Source organism: Neomonachus schauinslandi, chromosome 4 (assembly GCF_002201575.2).
Source record: "Neomonachus schauinslandi chromosome 4, ASM220157v2, whole genome shotgun sequence".
Taxonomy (NCBI): Eukaryota; Metazoa; Chordata; class Mammalia; order Carnivora; family Phocidae; genus Neomonachus; species Neomonachus schauinslandi.
The window spans coordinates 88,632,953-88,653,651 of NC_058406.1; the positions used below are offsets into that span (position 1 = coordinate 88,632,953).

General features: G+C 36.9%; 1 protein-coding gene and 1 pseudogene across 1 annotated transcript in view; one reads left to right on the forward strand and one right to left on the reverse strand.

The window, feature by feature from the left end:
* Positions 1 to 20,699, forward strand: part of NTNG1 (netrin G1) — a 308,158-nt gene that overhangs the window by 13,958 nt on the left and 273,501 nt on the right. The gene's annotated exons all lie outside the window — the stretch shown is intronic.
* On the reverse strand, positions 9,688 to 20,675 carry LOC110580581 (annotated as a pseudogene).

The window sequence follows — 20,699 nt, forward strand, 5'->3', positions numbered from 1 at the left end:
CCCAATAAATATTAATCGTCTTTGTCATTGTGATGATCATTTCTATTGGTAAAAAGTTAAAAGCATTCTGATTCTCATTTTCTACTTTGAAGGGATCTTCTGAATGCTTTCCCTTTAGTTCCCCTTTCTGTGAACTGTCTGGCCTTTCCTGATGTTACTAATGGCATCTAATAACTAACCGCTTATGAGGTTCTGGCTCTAAGCCAGGTATTTAAAATCAAAATAATTTCACAACTGTGGTTTTAAAATAAATGATATGTATTCTAAATAACACAGTATTAAAATAATCATTCATGGTTGCAATGGCATTTGCACTGAGATTATAATGGATCAAAGTTTTAACAAATGCACTAGACATGTCAAACGACAACATGACTCTGTCTAAAAACAAAATGTTAACAAAATAAATATGTGAAAATAAATTAAATAAAAACTCACTTTACTTTATTTTGTTTTATTTTATTATTTTCTTTTAGAGAGAGAGAGAGAGCATGTGTGAGCAGGGAGGAGGGGCAGAGGGAGAGGAAGAGAAAGAATCTTAAGGAGGCTCCATGCCCAGTGCAGAGCCTGACATGGGGTTCAATCTCACAACCATGAGATCATGACCTGAGCTGAAACCAAAAGTTAGATGCCCAACTGACTGAGACACCTAGATGCCCCTAAAAGCTCATTTTATTAATCAGCTATTGGAATGGGCACAGTGTGTTGGCTCTCATGGATGCTTTGAAATAAAAGAGAGAAATTCAGTATGAGAAATGGAAATGCTGGATCCCAAGTCAATTTCCTTGGTTGCTGTATTATCCATATTATCCCCTTCCTCAAAAACATTCAGTGGATTTCCACCTCAACAAAATGAAACATTGTTCATTGCAGCATTATTTACAGAAGCCAAGATACGGAAGCAACCTAAATATCTAACACTGTGTAGATAAAGAAAATGTGATATATATAATGGAACATTATTCAGCCATAAAAAAAGAATGAAATCTTGTGATTTGTGACAACATGGATGGACCTTGGGGACCTTAGACTAATAAAATAAGTCAAACAGAGAAAGACAAATACCATATGATCTTTCTTACGTGCAGAATCTAAAAGAGAAAGAAAAAGAAAAATGAAAAAGTCCGTAGATACAGAGAACAGATTGGTGGTTGCCAGAGGCTGGGAATGGGAGGAGGACGAAATAGATGAAGGGGATCAAAGGGTACAGACGTCTGGTTATAAATAAGTCATGAGGATGTAATGTACAGCAAGGCAACTATAATTAATAATACTGTATTGCATATATGAAAGTTGCTAAGAGAGTAGATCTTAAAAGTTCTCACCACAAGAAAAAAAGTTCTGTAATTATGTATGGTGACAGATGTTAACTAGATTTCTTGTGGTGGTCCTTTTGCAGTATATATAAATACTGATTTATTATGTTGTACACCTGAAAGTAATATAATGTTGTATGTCAATTATACCTCTATTAAAAAATAACACTGTTAAGTGAAACCTAGATCCATAATTCTTACTTGCTCCCAATATTTTAGTACACATGGTGTTTGGATGCAGTGTGTTCAATTAGGGCAATCAACAAGTTGTATCATCAAGGTTACAGACTGTGAATTAGGAAGAGGTCCTGTTTCCAGGAAATGCATCCTTGCACCATGGCTTAGAAAGGAGAAAATAGGTCGGATCTCAGCCCCCATCTACTACTTGGCAGGGCTTCTTTGTAATGGGCACAATCTGCCCAACTGTGTTTGCTGGTTTTGTGCAATATGCATATTTCACAGTTATAATTTGATCTTGTTCTGGGCTCACATTGCATTTTGGAATGAGTGCCACATATTGGGGGAAAAGTTGTTGCAAGCTATAGAGAAACTTTATTTTATGGTATTGGATGACAAAACTAACAAATATTAGTAATTTAACCAATTTATCAAATACTTATTGAGCACCTGGTATGTGCACTGTACTGAGCTAGGGTTGTGAAGATGATCAAGACAGACACAATTCCCCACCTCGGGGAGCTCATGATCAAAGGGAGGGAGAAACACATGAAACAAGTATACCAATAATTACTACTGTGATGAATATTTCAAAGAAGAAATTAAAGTCCCTATGAGAGTATGTAATCATAATGCTGGTGGTGATAGAAAAGTAAAAATGATTCTTCTTGAAGAAAGTCTGATGTTGTCAAGTGCTAGATTTGCTCAATGATGTTATAAATTTAGCATATATATTCTTAGAGCTAGTAAACATAGAACTTTATTATTGAAACTCCTACAGTAAAATAACTTTGTCATCACAAGACTAGAAATCTAACCCCAACCTCATTTCCTCATATTTTTAATACAATTTAAAAGTAAGATTTTTTTTTTAGACTTGGAACTGCCATGTTGTAGCAGGTAGTTATCTTTAACAATACATTTAGCACTTCGTTTGTAATTATAGGTTACTTGACTGCCTTCCACACTGGATTGGAAACTCCTTGAAGAACAGGGACAGAGCCTTGTTCTCTTTTATATCCATAGCAATTAGTTTAGTGCCTGATACATAGTGGGCCCTTAATATATAACCATGGAATGAAGCATCCTTTTAACAGTCTGCTTTCCTAAATCTCTGCTCTGTCCATTTTTATTTTTTATTCTTTTTATTGTCCCTCAATAATCTTTTCTGCCCTTGCTATCATTTATAATATCAAAATAATCTCATGCAGAACCTAGCAGGAGATGACCCTTGAGGATATTTTGTGGGAGTATTTAGTATTTTAAATAGTGGTGTTCACTCCAGTTCCTTCAATACTTCCAGAGCCCTGTTGTGGGCACATGGGAGCTAATGAGGACAAGCTAGCCTCTGCCTTCAAGAAGCTTTATAAAGTAAATAGTTATTACAAAGAAGAAGAAAATAAATGCTATGCAAGAGCTACATATAAGGAGCTGTGGGAAGACAGAGGGAAGCAATTCATTGCAAACTCAGAGGGCTCAGTGGTCGCTACATAGAGGAGATGGCCTTTGAGCTGAGCTTTGAAGGAAGAGTAAACTGCTCTAAGAAGGAAGAAGAAAGAGAAGGGCATTACAGCTTAAGGAGACAAGCAAAGCCTTGTCTTTAGCTTTCCTTTTAAATAATTTCCTTTTGTGGATCTATCTCAACAGTAATAAATGTTATGACTGTGTCACCCATGAATTAATCTGAATCCTGCTCAGCTGTCCTTATGTTTCCCACTGCATAATACTGTAACATCATTTCTTACACTTGGCATATTCTCCCACTCTCTAAGATATCAATCATTAAACACAATTATGTAGGTGAAGGCACTTATAAAATGCAAAGTACTATACAAAATAGGGGAACGTGCTGTACAAGGCACTATAACTCTTACTATGTATTTGCAAGCTCAGTGATCACAAATCATAGGTACTTAACAGATGATGCAGAGAGTCAATTTAATAAATATTTATTGAAGCCTAACCAAGTAATTTTGGACAAGTTACTCATTTTAACTTTCAGAGGTCCAGGTTCTTTTGTGTGGTTTTTGTGAAGGTTGACTGAAATAATTAACTTTGAAACCTGTAAAACATGGTATAAGAAAAAGTCACTCTTAATACATACCAGACCCTTGGTTTGACTCAGGCCTTTGCCTACCAAAATCTTTGCTGGAGAGATGAGACTTACATAATTGATACATATAATAATACATAACAATAGATGACTACATATCAAAGGCATGGGTACTGTCATTAAGTATCATGGGTTTGTGTCCTTGTTCAGATGAGGAAATAGTCAGAAAGATCACAATGAACATAGAATTCAAATACAAGCAACTTAACCTAGTTTATGTCCATAAACTCTGAAATACAGAGGGTCTTCCATAATCCTAGCCTGAATCTGTGTTCCTTCTTCTCCCAAAATACTTATTTAAGACTATATGACATTTTCACTGACACACTAGACTATTGGTTTTACCATTGTTTTCCAGTTAGAAACATTTATAAAACTGCTTAGATGCCTTTTTAAAACTTGCTTCACAATGTTCCAGAACAAATCTTCATAACTTCATGAGTCTGCCTACCAGCCATCCTTAAAGTGCCATGAATTTATGCATGATTGCTGAGAACTTTATTCTGAAGGAATCTATCCAGAAATGGCAGAACATCAGTGTTACATTTTTCCCAGTTTATCTAATATTTGCGATATATAATATTATTACATATAATTCATTATTATCAGTGTTAAATTTCTAAAGTGTCTGAAGTTCAAGTCCCAGGTTAATTATACTATAAGTTCATATTTGTATGAAAAATAACTTAAAAATGATCTCATGCATCTTGAGTAATGTTAATCCTCATATACAGGTGGAAAAGCCCCATTTTATAAATGAGAAAGCTGAGATTTTAAAAGGTTAATGACTTGCTCTAAGTCACAATAACTAATAAATAATAGATGTTGATTTATCACATATTTGTAAAGTTAATAATAATTAATTCTTTATTGAGTATACTCTACCGGGCACTGTATAAGTATATAACATGTGTAAATTTAATCTTTGAATGAAAGCTTGAGTAGATTTAAGAAGGATGTAAATACACTGCCCTTGAGTTTTCAGAGTTTTTCAAAGCCATACTTTTTTCTTTTAATGGAAATGTCTTTTGTTAGTTAAGTAAGCACTTGGCAAAAGAACTTTGCAGTCATTATTGATGCTCCTTAGCTTGGGTTGTCATAAAGCCTATCAAAGGCTTTCATAGAAATAATGCTAGAACAGATTCCTCTGGGCTCCATAGAATCAGAGGCATTGGGCTATTGACAAATTGATACCAGAAAAGAACTTTGAGATCTCTGGAGAAAAGGTAGCCTGCAATTTCACGGTGTAACTAATGGGAGAGCTTTACTGTGAAAATAGAAGATTATTCATATAGTTGTGTCTGAAATGAGGAAGGCAGTTCTCAAATGTTGCTTCTGCTGGTTTTCTTGAATGGAAGTCCACAATTATCATAGGAAATCATGGGTAAAGTTCTCATTTCCATTTTAGAATAAATAATGTCAAGGAAAAAAAAAACCCTCAATACTAGATTCTAATATAAATAATTTCAGGAAGCTCTAAATTCATGTTTATAATGAAGTAGTTACTAATCTATAAAATAAGACACTATGTTCAGGAGATTTGCAAATCATATTCCTTGTTAATATTCTGGACAGCTTAAAATGTTTCTCTCTCAGTAATATCTTTACTCTAATTTGACCGTGTGCTTCTACCTTCACCTGCTCATGAGCAGCTCTGCTCCCTTGAGAAAAAATAGAAGTGGAACAACATTGAGGTGACATTTGCCAAGGTCAACAAAATAAACCCAGTACTAAATCTATTTTAAAATCATTCTCGGGACGCCTGGGTGGCTCAGTCGGTTAAGCGTCTGCCTTCCGCTCAGGTCATGATCCCAGGGTCCTGGGATCGAGTTTCGCATCAGGCTCCCTGCTCTGCGGGGAGCCTGCTTCTCCCTCTGCCTCTGTCTCTCTCTCTGTCTCTCATGAATAAATAAATAAAATCTTTAAAAAAAAATCATTCTCTTTTGAATTGCAACCTGGATGAACATAAAAACAAGTGCATAGTGTAATTTTCCCCCATATCTATGGCAATATCTTTGATCTCTGTTCTATTTAGCTGAATCCTCCAATCTTGGTACAGGTCTGTCAGTCTCTCAACCATAGAGGGCTGATCATAGAAACGACCAGCAACAAAATCTATAGAAATATCTTAAATATCTAGAAAATTGATCAAATTAACCAATTTTAAATATGCATCATGTTTTTGCCAGTCTGAAATTTTCCAAAGCCATCATGGAGTCCTCCATATAGGCAGGCTGACCTTTTTTCCTACCAAACCCATACCCTCACTTATTGGTATGGCAAAAATAAAATGAGCCATTTCAAAGGGGTTAATCTAGACATATATTCTTTGGCCCAGTAGTTTATGTATCAAATTCTGTTTTCTTGAGTGGGTGGATTTTATAGAGTATTTTAGAGCTTTTTTAATTGAAGTATAATTAATATACAGTGTTATATTAGTTTCAGGTGTACAATATGATTCAACAATGTATTTCTCATACTCATCAAGATAACATCTTAATCTCCTTTATCTATTTCACCCATCCCCCCACCTACCCTCTGGCAACCACAGTTTGTCCTCTGTATTTGAGTCTGGCTTTTGTTTGTTATTTTTCCTTTGTTCATCTGTTTCTTATATTCCACATATGTGTGAAATCATATGGTATTTGTCTTTATCTGATGTATCTCAATTAGCATAATACCCTCTAGGTTCATCCATGTTGTTGCAAATGGCAAGATTTCATTCTTTTTTATAGCTGAGTAATATTACAGTGTGTGTGTGTGTGTGTGTGTACACACACACACATATATGTATATATACCACTTTTTTATATAGTATATGTATTCCATAGTATATATATCTCTGTATATATACATACACACCACATCTTTATTCATCTATCGGTGATACCTGGGTTGCTTCCATATCTTGGCTATTGTAAATAATGCTGCAATAAACATAGAAGAGCATATATCTTTTTGAATTAGTGTCTTCGTTGTTTTTGGGGGGTTTTTGGAGGGGAGGTAAATACGCAGTGGTAGAATTACTGGATTGTACAATAATTCTATTTTTAATTTTTTTGAGGAACCTCCAAACTGCTTTTCACGTTGGCTATACTAATTTGCATTCCCACCAACAATGCATGAGGGTTCCTTTTTCTCCACATCCTCACGAACACTTGTTATTTCTTGTGTTTTTGATTTTAGCCTTTCTGACTGGTGTAAAGTGATATGTCATTTTGGTTTTAATTTGCATTTTCCCGATGATTAGTGATGTTGAGCATCTTTTCATGTGTCTGATGGCCATCTGTAGATCTTCTTTGGAAAAATGTCTATTCAGGTCCTCTGCCCATTTTTAATTGGTTTTTATTTTTTTTTTTTTTTTGGTGTTGAGTTGTGTAAGTTCTTTACATATTTTATATTAACCCCTTATGGATGTATCATTTGCAAATATATTCTCCAATTCAGTAGGTACCCTTTTTGTTTTGTTGATGGTTTCCTTTGCTGTGCAAAAGCACTTTATTTTGGTGTAGTCCCAATAGTTTAATCTTGCTTTTGTTTCCCTTGCCTGAGGAGTCATACCTAGAAAAATGTTTCTAGGAAAGTGTCAAAGAAACTACTACCTATTTTCTTCTAGGAATTTTATGGTTTCAGGTCTCACATTTAGGTCTTTAATCCATTATGAGTTTATTTTTGTGTATGGTATAAGAACGTATGTTTAGTTTCCTTCTTTTGCATGTAGCTGTCCAGTTTTCCTAGTCACATCTGACACTGCCTTTTTTCCATTGTATACTCTTGCTTCCTTTGTCGTAAATTAATTGACTATATAAGTGTGGGTTTATTTCTGGACTCTCTGTTCTGTTCTGTTGATCTATATGTCTGTTTTTGTGCCATTACCATGCTGTTGTGATTACTACAGATTCGTAGTGTATGTTGAAATCTAGGTCTGTGGTATCTCCAGCTTTGTTCTTTCCCAGGATTGCTTTGGCTATTCGTGGTCTTTTGTGGCTCCATATAAATTTTAGGATTATTTATTCTAGTACTATGAAAAAGGTTGTTGATATGTTGATAGGGATTGCATTAATTCTGTAGATTGCTTTGGGTAGTATAGACATTTTAATCATATTTAGTCTCCCATCCATGAATTGGAATATATTTCCATTTGTTTGTATCATCTACAGTTTATTTAGTCAGCATTTCATAGTTTCCAGACTATAGTTCTTTTTCACCTTTTTGGTTAAGTTTCTTCCTAGGATTTTATTCTTTTTGGTGTAATTGCAAATAGGATTGTTTTCTTAATTTCTCTTTCTGCTTCTTCAGTATTGGTGTGTAAAAATGCAACAGATTTCTCTATATTAATTTTGCATCCTGCAACTTCACTGACTTCATTTATCAGTTCTAACAGCTTTTCTGTGGAGTCTTTTGGGTTTTCTACACAGAGTATCATGTCATCTGCAAATAGTGAAAGTTTTCTTTCTTTCTTACCAATTTATGTGTCTTTGACCTTTTCTTCTTATCTGATTGCTGTGGTTAGAACTTCCAGTACTATGTCAAATAAAAGTGGTCAGAGTGTACTTGTCTTGTTCCTGATTTTAGAGGAAAAATTCTCAGATTTTCACCATTGAATATGATGTTAGCTGTGGGTTTTTCATGTATGGTTTTTATTATGTTGAGGTATGTTCCCTCTAAACCTACTTTGTTGAGAGTTTTTATCATGAATGGATGTTGTATTTTGTCAAATGCTTTTTCTGCACCTATTCAGGTGATCATATGATTTTTATCCTTTCTCTTGTTAATGTGATGTAGCACATTGATTGATTTGGAAGTATTGAACCATCCTGTATCCCTGGAATGAATCCCACTCGATTGTAGTGAATGATTTTTTTAAATGTATTGTTGGATTTGGCTTGCTAATATTTTGTTTAGGATTTTTGCACCTGTGTTCATCAGCGATATTGGTCTGTATTTTTCTTTTATTGCAGTGTCTTTATCTGATTTTGGTATCAAGGTAATGCCCACTTCATAGAATAAATTTGGAAGCTTTTCCTCCTCTTCTATTTTTTGAATAGTTTGATAAAAATAGGTATTAACTCTTTACATGTTAGTACAACGCATCTCTGAAGCCACCTGGTCTTAGACTTTTATTTGTTGGGAGTTTTTTTATTACCAGTTCAATTTCATTGCTAGTGATCAGTCTGTTCTATTTCTTCCTGTTTCAGTTTTGGAAGATTATATGTTTCTAGGTATTTATCCATTTCTTCTAGATTGTCCAATTTGTTGACATACAATTTTTCATAATATTTTCTTATTGTGCTTTGTATTTCTGTGGTGTCAGTTGTTACTTTTCCTCCTTTGTTTCTGATTTTATTTATTTGAGTTCTCTCTCTCTCCCTCTCTTTTCGATGAGTGTGGGTAAAGGTTTAACAATTTTGTTTATCTTTTTTACAAAGAACCAGATCCAGGTTTCATTGTTTTTGTAGTTTCTATTTCATTCATTGCTGCCTTAATCTTTAATATTTCCTTTCTTCTATAGCTCTGGGCTTTGTTTGTTCTTCTTTTTCTAGCACCTTTAGGTGTAAGGTTAGGTTGTTTATTTGATTTTTTTTTTCTTGCTTCTTGAAAAGGCCTGTAATGCTATAATCTTCCCTCTTAGAACAGCTTTTGCTGTGTCCCAAAGATTTTGGACCATTGTGTTTTCATTTTCATTTGTCTCCATGTATTTTTTTTGGCGGGGGGAGACAGTTCTGTTTATTGTCAATGAAGAAACAAAGTGTGGAGGTGCTCTATACAAGTGGTAATGAGATACAAAAGAGGGGTGGGATGGAGAGGAGACATAATAATACACAGCATTATTCTGAGTGAGCTCTAACTCTTCATTTTAACACTTGAACCAAGGAGAGAAAGACAGCCATCATTTTTCACTAAGGCTGCAGAAGAATGGAAACCCGACTCGGTTTATCAGCTGCTACAGGGTAGGCAGAGAAAGAGGCTATTTTAAGCTGATGTAAGAGGCCACTGGTGGTCTGTTGGGAGCCCCCATCCCCAGAGCAGAATGAATGCTGAAGGTGGTCCACAGCTGCAGTGGTGGCTGGTCCCGGCTCCCTAAGTCCTGGGCTTCTCTTGATTCTCAGTGATAGGCTTGTCAGTCAAATACAGTTGGCCGAAGTGGACCTGTCAGTGAATTACTCCAGTGTCTCCTTTGACTTTGTTCACTAGGGTTTGAATTTCTGTGGGATCCTTTACATTCTTAATTTCTCTGAAGCAACTGTCTTATCCTCCTGACAGCGTAAGTTCTATAATTATAGGTGCTAAAATGCTTGCTCTCTCAGCATCACCTAGTACAGAACTAACACTTGTGTACAGCTGGAGGCTGCCGTTTTGGAAAGAAAAATAAATAAATAAATGGGTCCTCTTTGAGGAGGTCCAGAGTTTAACCTAATCCACAAAACTTCAGTCTATGCAAAACCATGAACAAAATAAAGTAAAATGCAGCGGGGCTCAGTCTTGCCAGCAGGTGGGGCCTCGGCCTCGGTGAGCACTAGCCCTCCATGAATTGTTTTATTTCCTCTTTGATTTCTTGGTTGATCCATTCGTTATTTAGTCTCCATGTATTTGTAATTCTTTCCAGACTTTTTCCAGAGCTTCTTGTAACACGGTGTGATTGTCTTTTTAATAATGGAATCCTATGGGGTGTACATTTCTGTAAGGTCTTCCTGCCTGGAAGAAGGCAAGTTTGTAACTGAGAAGGAATCTATGGTAATTCGAATGGAGCAATACTAGTTCTGACAGGACTGGCCCTTGGCCAAGCTATGAGGTAGCAACACTTTCTTTTTTTTTTTTTTTTTAAAGATTTTATTTATTTATTTATTTGACAGAGAGAGACACAGCGAGAGAAGGAGCATAAGCAGGGGGAGTGGGAGAGGGAGAAGCAGGCTTCCTGCCGAGCAGGGAGCCCGACATGGGGCTCGATCCCAGGACCCCGGGACCATGACCTGAGCCGAAGGCAGACGCGCAACGACTGAGCCACCCGGGCGCCCCTAGGTAGCAACACTTTCATTTGCTACGTACTCTACACCTGGTCTTTACAACTGTCCTTCATGGGTTTCACCCTCTTAGTGCCTTAAGTGGGAATTGGGAACCTCTAAGTGGGGAGGGGGGTCTTAATAGGAATAGTTTATGCTGCTACCCCTTCTAGAAACATCTGCATTTTTATAGGATCACACAAAGAAGTGAATGACTATCTGCTAATAAAATTTTAAATGGTGAGCTATCCATTTTAGCTCAAGGAGTACTTTCTACTCTCTCTTCTTTCTGATACAACACCCAAGCCACTTTGCAATAGGCTGCTGTATGAGAGTCCAACCAGGGAAGCAGAACTAGTAGGAGATATATATTAAGAAAAGTATTGCAAAGAATTGGTTTATGTGATTATGGAGGCTGGCTAGGCAAGTCAGAAATTATAAGGCAGGTTTGGGCGCCTGGGTGGCTCAGTTGGTTAAGCGACTGCCTTCAGCTCAGGTCATGATCCTGGAGTCCTGGGATCGAGTCCCGCATGGGGCTCCCTGCTCGGCAGGGAGTCTGCTTCTCCCTCTGACCCTCCTCCCTCTCATGCTCTCTGTCTCTCATTCTCTCTCTCTCAAATAAATAAATAAAATCTTTAAAAAAAAAAAAGAAATTATAAGGCAGGCTGTCAGAAGGGCAGGCTTGAACTCTCAAGCATGTTCTGAAGTTCCTCTCCATAGACACAATTTCTTCTTCAGGAAAGCATTGACTCTGCTCTTAGAGCCTTTCTGTTGATTGGTTTAGGCCCACCCTGACTATCTAGGATAATCTCCCTTACTTAAAAGCCAACTGATTATGGACTTCAATTACATCTATAAAATACCTGCATAGCAACACCTAAATTAGTGCTTGAATAACTGGTGGCTGTAGCTTAGTGAGTTGACACTTGAAAAAAAACCATCACATCTGCTTTTTAAGAAAATTAAGAAGACCATTTTCAAAGTGTTTAGCTATTTAGGTGTCTTACATAAAAATATACTTTAAGACCTAAAGGAAGTGAAGTTAAAGGGGTATTAGAGCCTAAAGAAGATAAATAAATAATTTCTCTTTTTGGGGGGAGCTGTGTCTAAGTCCTACTTCAAAATTCAAGTGAGTGACAAATTTCAGTACCCATGCAATATTTTATTTATCTTTATGATCATCTTGGAGGTGATGATTTAATAGGATAATTTTACAGCCTTAATGAATGACAAATCAACTAATTACAAGCAAAAATTATTGTTACTGATGATGTTGGTAAAAAAGTAATTACTTAAATGGCAGATAGAGTATCATTAAGGTTAATAACCAGATACAAACTGAACATAATTATTGATGCTGATAATCAAAACCAGGTGGAAATGAATTAATTGGATGTACCATTTGGTATTATTTATGTTTTGTTTTAAAAACAGCTATTATAGGTCAGGTTTAGAAAACACATTGGGGGCGCCTGGGTGGCTCAGTGGTTAAGTGGCTGCCTTCAGCTCAGGTCATGATCCCAGGGTCCTGGGATTGAGCCCCACATCGGGCTCCCTGCTCCGCGGGAAGCCTGCTTCTCCCTCTCCCGCTCCCCCTGCTTGTGTTCCCTCTCTCTCTCTCTGTCTCTCTCTAAAAAAAAAAAAAGAAAGAAAGAAAACACATTGTAATTTATCAAGTAACATTTGCTGACCCCAAAATAAAATAATAGACAACTGTTTTTCACATTATCAGATATATCTAGGCTCTCAATTCCTTTTTTTTTCTTTTGGAACTTTTTAATAAGAGTAGGCAATTAATAATGGGGCCATTATTACTTGTTGCACCATACAAATATTGAGTGTCCTAACCCACATTTTAATAAGACAAAATTTCATTATGTTGAAATGTAGACCTTAGTATATGAATAAAATCAGATTGACTCGTCTTACTTTGTCAGTTCAAAACCAGATACATTTTTTAGCATGACATTTCTGTATTTTCAAATCAATACCATACTCTGTGCCCTTTTTAATATTTAAAAATATAAATGGCTGAGTTATTGATGTTTGAAAATGCTCAGCAGGGTGCCTGGGTGGCTCAGTCGTTAAGCGTCTGCCTTCGGCTCAGGTCATGATCCCAGGGTCCTGGGATCGAGCCCCGCATCGGGCTCCCTGCTTGGAGGGAGGCCTGCTTCTCCCTCTCCCACTCCCCCTGCTTGTGTTCCTGCTCTCGCTCTCTCTCTCTCTCTGTCAAATAAATAAATAAAATCTTTAAAAAAAAAAAAAGAAAATGCTCAGCAAATATTTAATTTTTTTTCTCATTACGTACGTGTTTAATTACAACACTTCCTGATTTTCTCTATCCATTCTGTACCAGCTCTGAGTTTTGGACTTAGATTCCTTCTATCTCCTAGCAAACATCTCTTTTTCCTCTCCACTGGCCTTTCACAGTCTTCTCAAAATCATTGGCAGAAGGCGCTGAAAGGAGGTTTAAGATTTGGGATTAAGGTTTTTCTTCCTTCAATGTGTCTGGCTGCCTCAAAGACACTGGGTTGTTTTTGAGTCTCCAAAGCTTGCATTGGTCTGCTATTGTGTGCCCCAGCAGGGGCTCAGAGGCTCTCTGGCTGTTCTTTGCCAAGCTTCTGTGGGGCTCTGTGACTGCTGTAGTTCTCAGCATTAGTCACTACACACCTGCTGCATCTGTCACTTTATACTCCATTTACCCGCCCCTCATAGACATAAGTGACCACCCATCTTCTGAAGACCCACAGTATTTCCAGAGACTCTAAAGTGACAATGATTAACCTTGTCTGGGTCAGTATGGTTGCCCAAGGCTGAACTATACTCATCACTGATTTTCTAGTCTCACTTGCGCATAGGGACATAGAAATACTTTTATCAACAGCCTGGATTTTTCTGGGGGAGTGGGGAAAGGAAGGGAGATGGTGGATGAGGGATCCAGGAGTCTTTAGAACCAGATTTTAACTTATTCTTCACTCTCTTGCTTTCCTTCCTTTACCAACTTGACAATCTAGTATATATGCTATTTATTTGCTTTAGTTGTTAAATGCTCTTCAGATAGCCACTTGACTATATAGCAAGCATTTTGCTTGTTGCTTGTTTAATCCTCAGACAGTTATGAGGTAGGTATTATTGTCCTTATTTTAGTCTTGAGAACACTGAGACTCCAAGAAGTCAAATAGTTTTTTCTGTCATCACAAAGCTAGTAAGGACTGAGGTGGGGCTCATCCCAATTCCAAAACCTATATTCTGCGAGGAGAATTCTTGGAGACGTAACAATAATATATTAAAAGCTAACTTCTAATGAGTGCCAACCATGTATGAGGCACTATTATAAGAACTTCTAAATGTGCTAACTCATAACAACTCCAATAATTAAGTAATGTGATTGCCCTATTTTTCAAATGAGGAGGGTGGAGCACAGAGAAGTTATATCATTGCCTAAAGCCACACAATTAGCGTAAATCTTGGCAGTCTGGTTTAAACTTCTTATGTTTAACTTGTATGCTATGGCATAATTCGTGAAGCCAAAATTCCAGAATCCAAGACTTAAAATTGTCTTAACTATACTGTCACTAGGTAAGAAAAGTGGCCAATCATTTGGTTCAGCCATTCTTAGAATGTGGCAACCATTGGCTTTGCTTTTTAAAAGTTGTCCTAAAAGGAAATGGAATTTTGGTGAAATCAATTTGATTAAGGGTTTGCCTTAAATTATAGACTGCTTTTTCCATATCCTCTCGCTGGGGACTTTCATAAACATAAATTCACTAATTGATACTTGAAAAATACAAAAAACAAAAACAAAAAAACCCCACCGTAGCATTTTTAAAAGCAATAGGTACTTGATAGAATGCTTATGGTATGTTAAAATAATTTTTCTTGGAAACTCTAAAGTAGAGAACTTGGTAGTATCCTTCTGCAATCTCTGTACTATGAACTTGACTTTTGAGAACAGCTGACTTTCTAGAGAAATCACCTCATTCAGAAGAGAAGACTTTTCTGTTTCCAGATTGGTATGAGATTGGTACAGGAGAGCCCAGTAATAAATTAACTGGTCCACAGGAACATCATAATGGCTCTGTAGTAGGAATTGAAATTATACTTCACTTGTAAGCCATTATATGATATTTATCAAAGAATAAAAGTAGCAGCACTTTAAAGATTTACTGAGATATATCCAGCCAGGATGCATTTTTTTCAGTGCACCTTAAAAATCTCCTCATAATTCACTGTTCTAGAGGTCTTTTCCATTTTCTATTTATTATCCATTTTCTATCTATTTCTATTTCCTTTACTGCTTTATGCTTTTTAATTTTTTTTTTATTTCTAGGGTTGGATACAGTATAGTCTAGAATACAGAAAGACTTGAAATTCTTTAGAAATACCAATTTTGGTGTGCGTGGGTGGCTCAGTTGTTAAGCGTCTGCCTTCGGCTCAGGTCATGATCCTGGGGTCCTGGGATCGAGCCCCTCATCAGACTCCCTGCTCTGCGGGAAGCCTGCTTCTCCTTCTCCCACTCCCCCTGGTGATGTTCCCTCTCTCACTGTGTCTCTTTCTGTCAAATAAATAAATACAATCTTAAAAAAAAAAATACCAATTTCAAAGCCTTGGTTGAAAGGGATTGATGTTTCTCTTTTTCAGTGATAGATGAATTGAATATCCCATACTTCTGTTTGTTTGTTTTTATCTGTTTGTTTGTTGTTTAGGGCAGGGAAGAAGTAAAGAATTGGGCCAATGTTTCTTTGACAACGAAATATGACCTACAACACTGCTTTCCCTGAAAAATTATATGCCAAACCCAGCATCTTTCAATAATGTTCCAACACACCTGCTACCTTGGAAGTAAAGGTTTTACAGCTCTCTGGATCTTAAGGAAGACCATACCTATCTGGTGAAAGTAGTGTGAGATGTTTAAGAAGTTCTTAGTTAAAGCAATGAAACAAAATGAGAAAATAATCATAGCTCTTTATTCTTGCCCACCATTCTAAGATAGATAAGCAAATCTTAGGCATCAAAAGACTTCATTGTCACATTGAGTGTTTATTCTTAGTCCTGGAAGAGAGATTTGAGTTTTAGAATTCATTTTCTGTAGAATTTAAATCTTGTTCTAATTCCTTCAGAATTTTCTGATCTTGATGAATCAATACATTACACTAGTCAATACTACTATTGGGAGAAGAAAATTGAGTCCTGTTCAGGATTAATGTGGCAAAAACAGTAATATCTCACTGCAGAAAGGTATGTCAAGATCGTTTTTATTTGATCTTGAGATTTCAGTCTTCTAAACAAACAAATTTAATCCAATCACTACAACAATATTTGAATAGTATCTGCATGTGAATCATCTCTACTTAATGATGGCATTTATTGGGTGTTTTATGCTACATTTTCTGTTCTTTAAAATAACCCTGTGAGGTACCTATCATTGTCCTCAATTTATAAATGAATAAAAGAATCAAAGAGGTTCAGTAACTTATCCAGGGACACACTGCTAATGTTTTGAGTTGAATTCCCTGAATTTCCACTGTGGAATCCAGCAATTTGGTTGGATGTTTGCCCTTTAGCTTATTGTGCTAAAATACACATGCCTTCTTGCTTATTTTCTTAATTCTTTGCTTTTTCATCTCCCTCCTTCTTCTCTGACCCTTCTTAGAAGGACTTTTATTCTTCTGTAGAAACTCTAGTAAGCTATAGACAATTTTTATTGCTAAAGCTTTCCCTAACCACTCCCTGCCGCTGCCCTTGCAAGGCTGATTTTTATGGCCTTCCAAAGTGCTCCCAAAACTTCTTGTCTATGCCTGTGAGAGCACTGTGCTATGATCTCCTGTTTGTTTGTGTAGTCACCTATTAAAGCAAGGACCTCACTCTCTGCTGGGATGTTTTTAAGAAATGCCAATGTTTGAATCCTACCGAAGTTACTAAACTTCAAGTTATTACACTTGAAAGCTTGGGCTTTCACTGCCAATAATTAATGGCTGACTATGACTCAAAGCCAAATATATGATTCCAAATGCTGTTTTCTTAACCATTATACACTACTGCTTTGCAGATATTCTTGAAAAATGTAAATATTAAAAATCAATCATTTAAATGTATTTGCATATTCTGTTTTATAACAAGATTCTTTTATTTTTAATTTTATATTTAATATTTCTAATAATTAGAGACTTTTATGGTCTAGGTGAAATGGAAGTAAATTTGAGCTTGTTTTCCCTTTTTTTATTTATTTATTTATTTATTTTTTAAGATTTTATTTATTCATTTGACAGAGAGAGGCAGCGAGAGAGGGAACACAAGCAGGGGGAGTAGGAGAGGGAGAAGCAGGCCTCCCTCCAAGCAGGGAGCCCGATGCGGGGCTCGATCCCAGGACCCTGGGATCATGACCTGAGCCGAAGGCAGACGCTTAACGACTGAGCCACCCAGGCGCCCCCCCTTTTTTTTTTTTTAATTTGAGAGAGGGAATGAGATAGAGAGAGCATGAGAGGGGGGAGGGTCAGAGGGAGAAGCAGACTCCCCACTGAGCAGGGAGCCCGATGTGGGACTGGATCCCAGGACTCCAGGATCATGACCTGAGCCGAAGGCAGTCGCTTAACCAACTGAGCCACCCAGGCGCCCAAGCTTGTTTTTCTTGAAGCGACTACGTTTCACAGGCTTAAGAGATGACAGATGCTTTCACAAAATAAAAAGCACTTGAAAAATATACTAAACAAATTAAAATGATATTAAAAAAAAAGAAATGCCAGGGTTTGGGGTCTGTCTTTGGAGATGAAGTTCACAGATTGTTTAATTGCTCAGGTAATTTTAATGCAAATTCAGAGTCGAGAATGAAATATTAGCCTATACATTTTTCAAAGGCAAAGATAATTCAGCCATATTCATAGAATTTAGTACCATCCCTGATATATAACAGATACTTAATAAACAGTGGTTGCTTGAATGAATGAATAAATGAATGAACTTCAAAATGTTGACCTATATTTTTGCAATGTAAATATTTTATTTTTTTACTTGACTAATATATGGTTGATAAATGCATGAATGCTAGAATATCGCTAAGTATTCAAGAGCACTTATAATATTGGCTTCAAATTCAGCTAGTGCTTTCTGAATTTCTCAACTAAGTTGTACTTGCCCAGCAGACCTCAACACAGTAGTTCTTCTAGAATGCTTCATAAAAACTCCAAACTCAAGAAGAAGCAATTTATTGGGATGACTGAAGTACAACCATACTGCAAGCAGAGTGTGAGGTTTCTTTTCAAGTCTATCCTGGGGTTTGAAGGATCTCTACCTACTGGTATGTTCTATCTTGCTCATTTTGTGATGGAAAGCAAGAGGCATTATAGAATTCAACAACCTGAAAAGGGATCCTGGTCCTAGCACACACCAGGCTACTGCCTTGGGCAACTTAATAGGAGAAATTGATTATTACCCTAGGTAGCCATCAGGATATGACTAGATTTCTTAGAGCTATAAGAACATTAAGTGGGGTTTTCAGAACTGTAATATATACTTTAGGTCTCACTTCAATGGCAATCAATGCTCAGAGTCTCCCTTTCAAAGCACTGGAAAACATGCTGGTGTAATTAATGTCACTAAGGTATTGTTTTTCCCTTTCCTTTCTGTTTGTTTGTTTGTTTGTTTTCCTAAGAGAGTTAGGCAAGTTACAAGACAGATGTCTTCTATGAAAAACTATTATGTAATTTGAAACAAAATGCCAGTCTCTAATTATAGTGAGGTATTGGGGGACAATGGGTAAATTTGCTTGAATGAGATCAATCATAGAAATTCTCTAGGGCACCATATTTCAACTTGGCATGCAAATTCCAAACTCATTTACAATATGCATGGTGAGAACCACAAGAAGTTCTAAGGCCAGTTTTGGAAAGATTCATAACTTTGTCAGTTGGTTATGTTCTGCATAGGATCATAAGTAATTTTAGTGTTGACAAGTACAGATTTTTGCTGGGGCAGTTTGAGATTAAATTCAGCAATTCAGTACAAATCAATAGCTACTTATTGAGGACCCTCTATTTTCAAGGCCAGGCACTGTGAGGGAAAGGAAGTTGAGTAAGACAAGGTTCCTACCCTCAAAGAACTTTCTGTGGCATGGGAAAGCTGCAGCTTTTGATTATAAAATAAAGTCTTGTTGCAAAGAAACTAATGGTTTATAGAGTAGAATGATGGTAGGGGATAATGATTAAGGGAAAGCCAAATGGTTGCCCATTCCCTATGGATACCCTTTCTCCCCCCATTCAACTGCACTCAGCAACTCATTTGATAAGGGAGATACTGGAGTTCCTCCTTATCTGTGGGGGATATGTTCCAAGACCCCCAGTGGATACCTAAAACCATAGATAGTACTGAACCCAATGTTTTTTCCTAAACATGGTAAAGTTTAATTTGTAAATTAGTCACAGTAAGAGATTAACAATAACTCACAATAAAGTAGAACAATTACAACAATATACCATAATAAAAGTTATGTGAATGTGTTCTCTCTCCCTCTCTCAAAATATCTTACTGTACTCTACTTACCCTTCTTCTTGTGATGATGTGAGATGACAAAATGCCTATGTGATGAGTTGAAGTGAGGGGAATGACGTAGGCATTGTGACATAGTGTTAAGCTACTATTGACCTTCTGATGATATGTCAGAAGGAAGATGTCATCTGCTTCCAAACTGCAGTTGGCCAAAGGTAACCAAAACGTCAGAAAGCACAGCCACAGATAAGGGGGGTCTACCGTATACATTATTTGTTTCTGAAATTGGAGTAAAAATCACTAGGCATTTTCACAGACATGAAAAGCATACCTTTACTCTTGGGATGCCTGGGTGGCACAGTCGGTTAAGCATCTGCCTTTGGCTTAGGTCATGATCCCGGGGTCCTGGGATTGAGCCCCGGATCAGGCTCCTTGCTCAGCACGGAACCTGCTTCTCCCCTCTCTCTCTCTGCCACTCCCCCTGCTTGTGCTTTCTCTCTCTCTCTGTCAAATAAATAAATAAATAAATTTTGAAAAAAATCACTAGGCGTTTTCATAGACATGAAAAGCATACCTTTACTCTAAGTATTTGAATCCAAGATGCTTTGGAGAAAGAATTCCACTGAATTAACTCTTATAAATAACTCAGTTGTATTGATTTTCAACTAAGGGATTTAAGGGTTGCCTATACTCATTTATTAGCAAAGTGCAAATCTTAACATCACCATTAAGTGCGTTAGTTGACAGGAATGAATTGCATGTACTCTTACAGTAAAGCTCAAGGACGCTATGGTGCTTATCTAAATGGGAGTATACTGAAAATCTGTAGGTTAAATACAGTGCTGTACTACATTAGGGAATTCATTAAAATGGATAAACAATATAATTGTTCATAATCTATATTTGCAAAGGTTTCTAATTTTCATATACCACACCCAGGTTGCCTCAATTGCCATTTCCTCCTGTTATTTCCATTCAATTCTTACTGCCATTTGCCTAGTTTGGTGCCTTTTTACCTCTCATATGAACAAGCATCCAAACTCTAAAGCAGAGTTTCTTAGCCATGGAGCAATTGGCGTGTGGAGCTGGCTAATTCCTTGTAGATGGCTGTCCTGTACATTGTGGGCTGTTGAGCAGCATCCCTGGACTCTAACCACCGGAAACCAATAGCACACACCCCCAGTTGTGACTAACAAAATGTCTCCAAGCATTGCCAAATGTCCCCCTGGGGAGCAAAATTGCCCCAGTGGAGAACCATTCATCTAAGGCAATTTTCTAAATATTCTTCCTTCGTCTCACCTCTATTCATGATAGCTGCCATTTTAATGGTTCTAATCCTTGCTTTCATTATGTTACTCATGTGCTCCCAAACTTCCAGTGACTTTTTACCCTAGTTTTCAGGCCTTTATTGCCCTTGCCCCATCCTTTTTAAGTTTCATTTTCAGCAGAATAGTACCTGCACCTGTTAACAAGTAAGAGCGTTACAGAACCATGAAAAGCAGTTTCCTGTTCCATTCTTCTCTTCTCTCATGTCTAAGGCAACTTTAAGAAGATTGTTTTTAATTTACTTGTAGCAGTTTTCTCCATGGTTCTAGGTATAGTTACATTTTT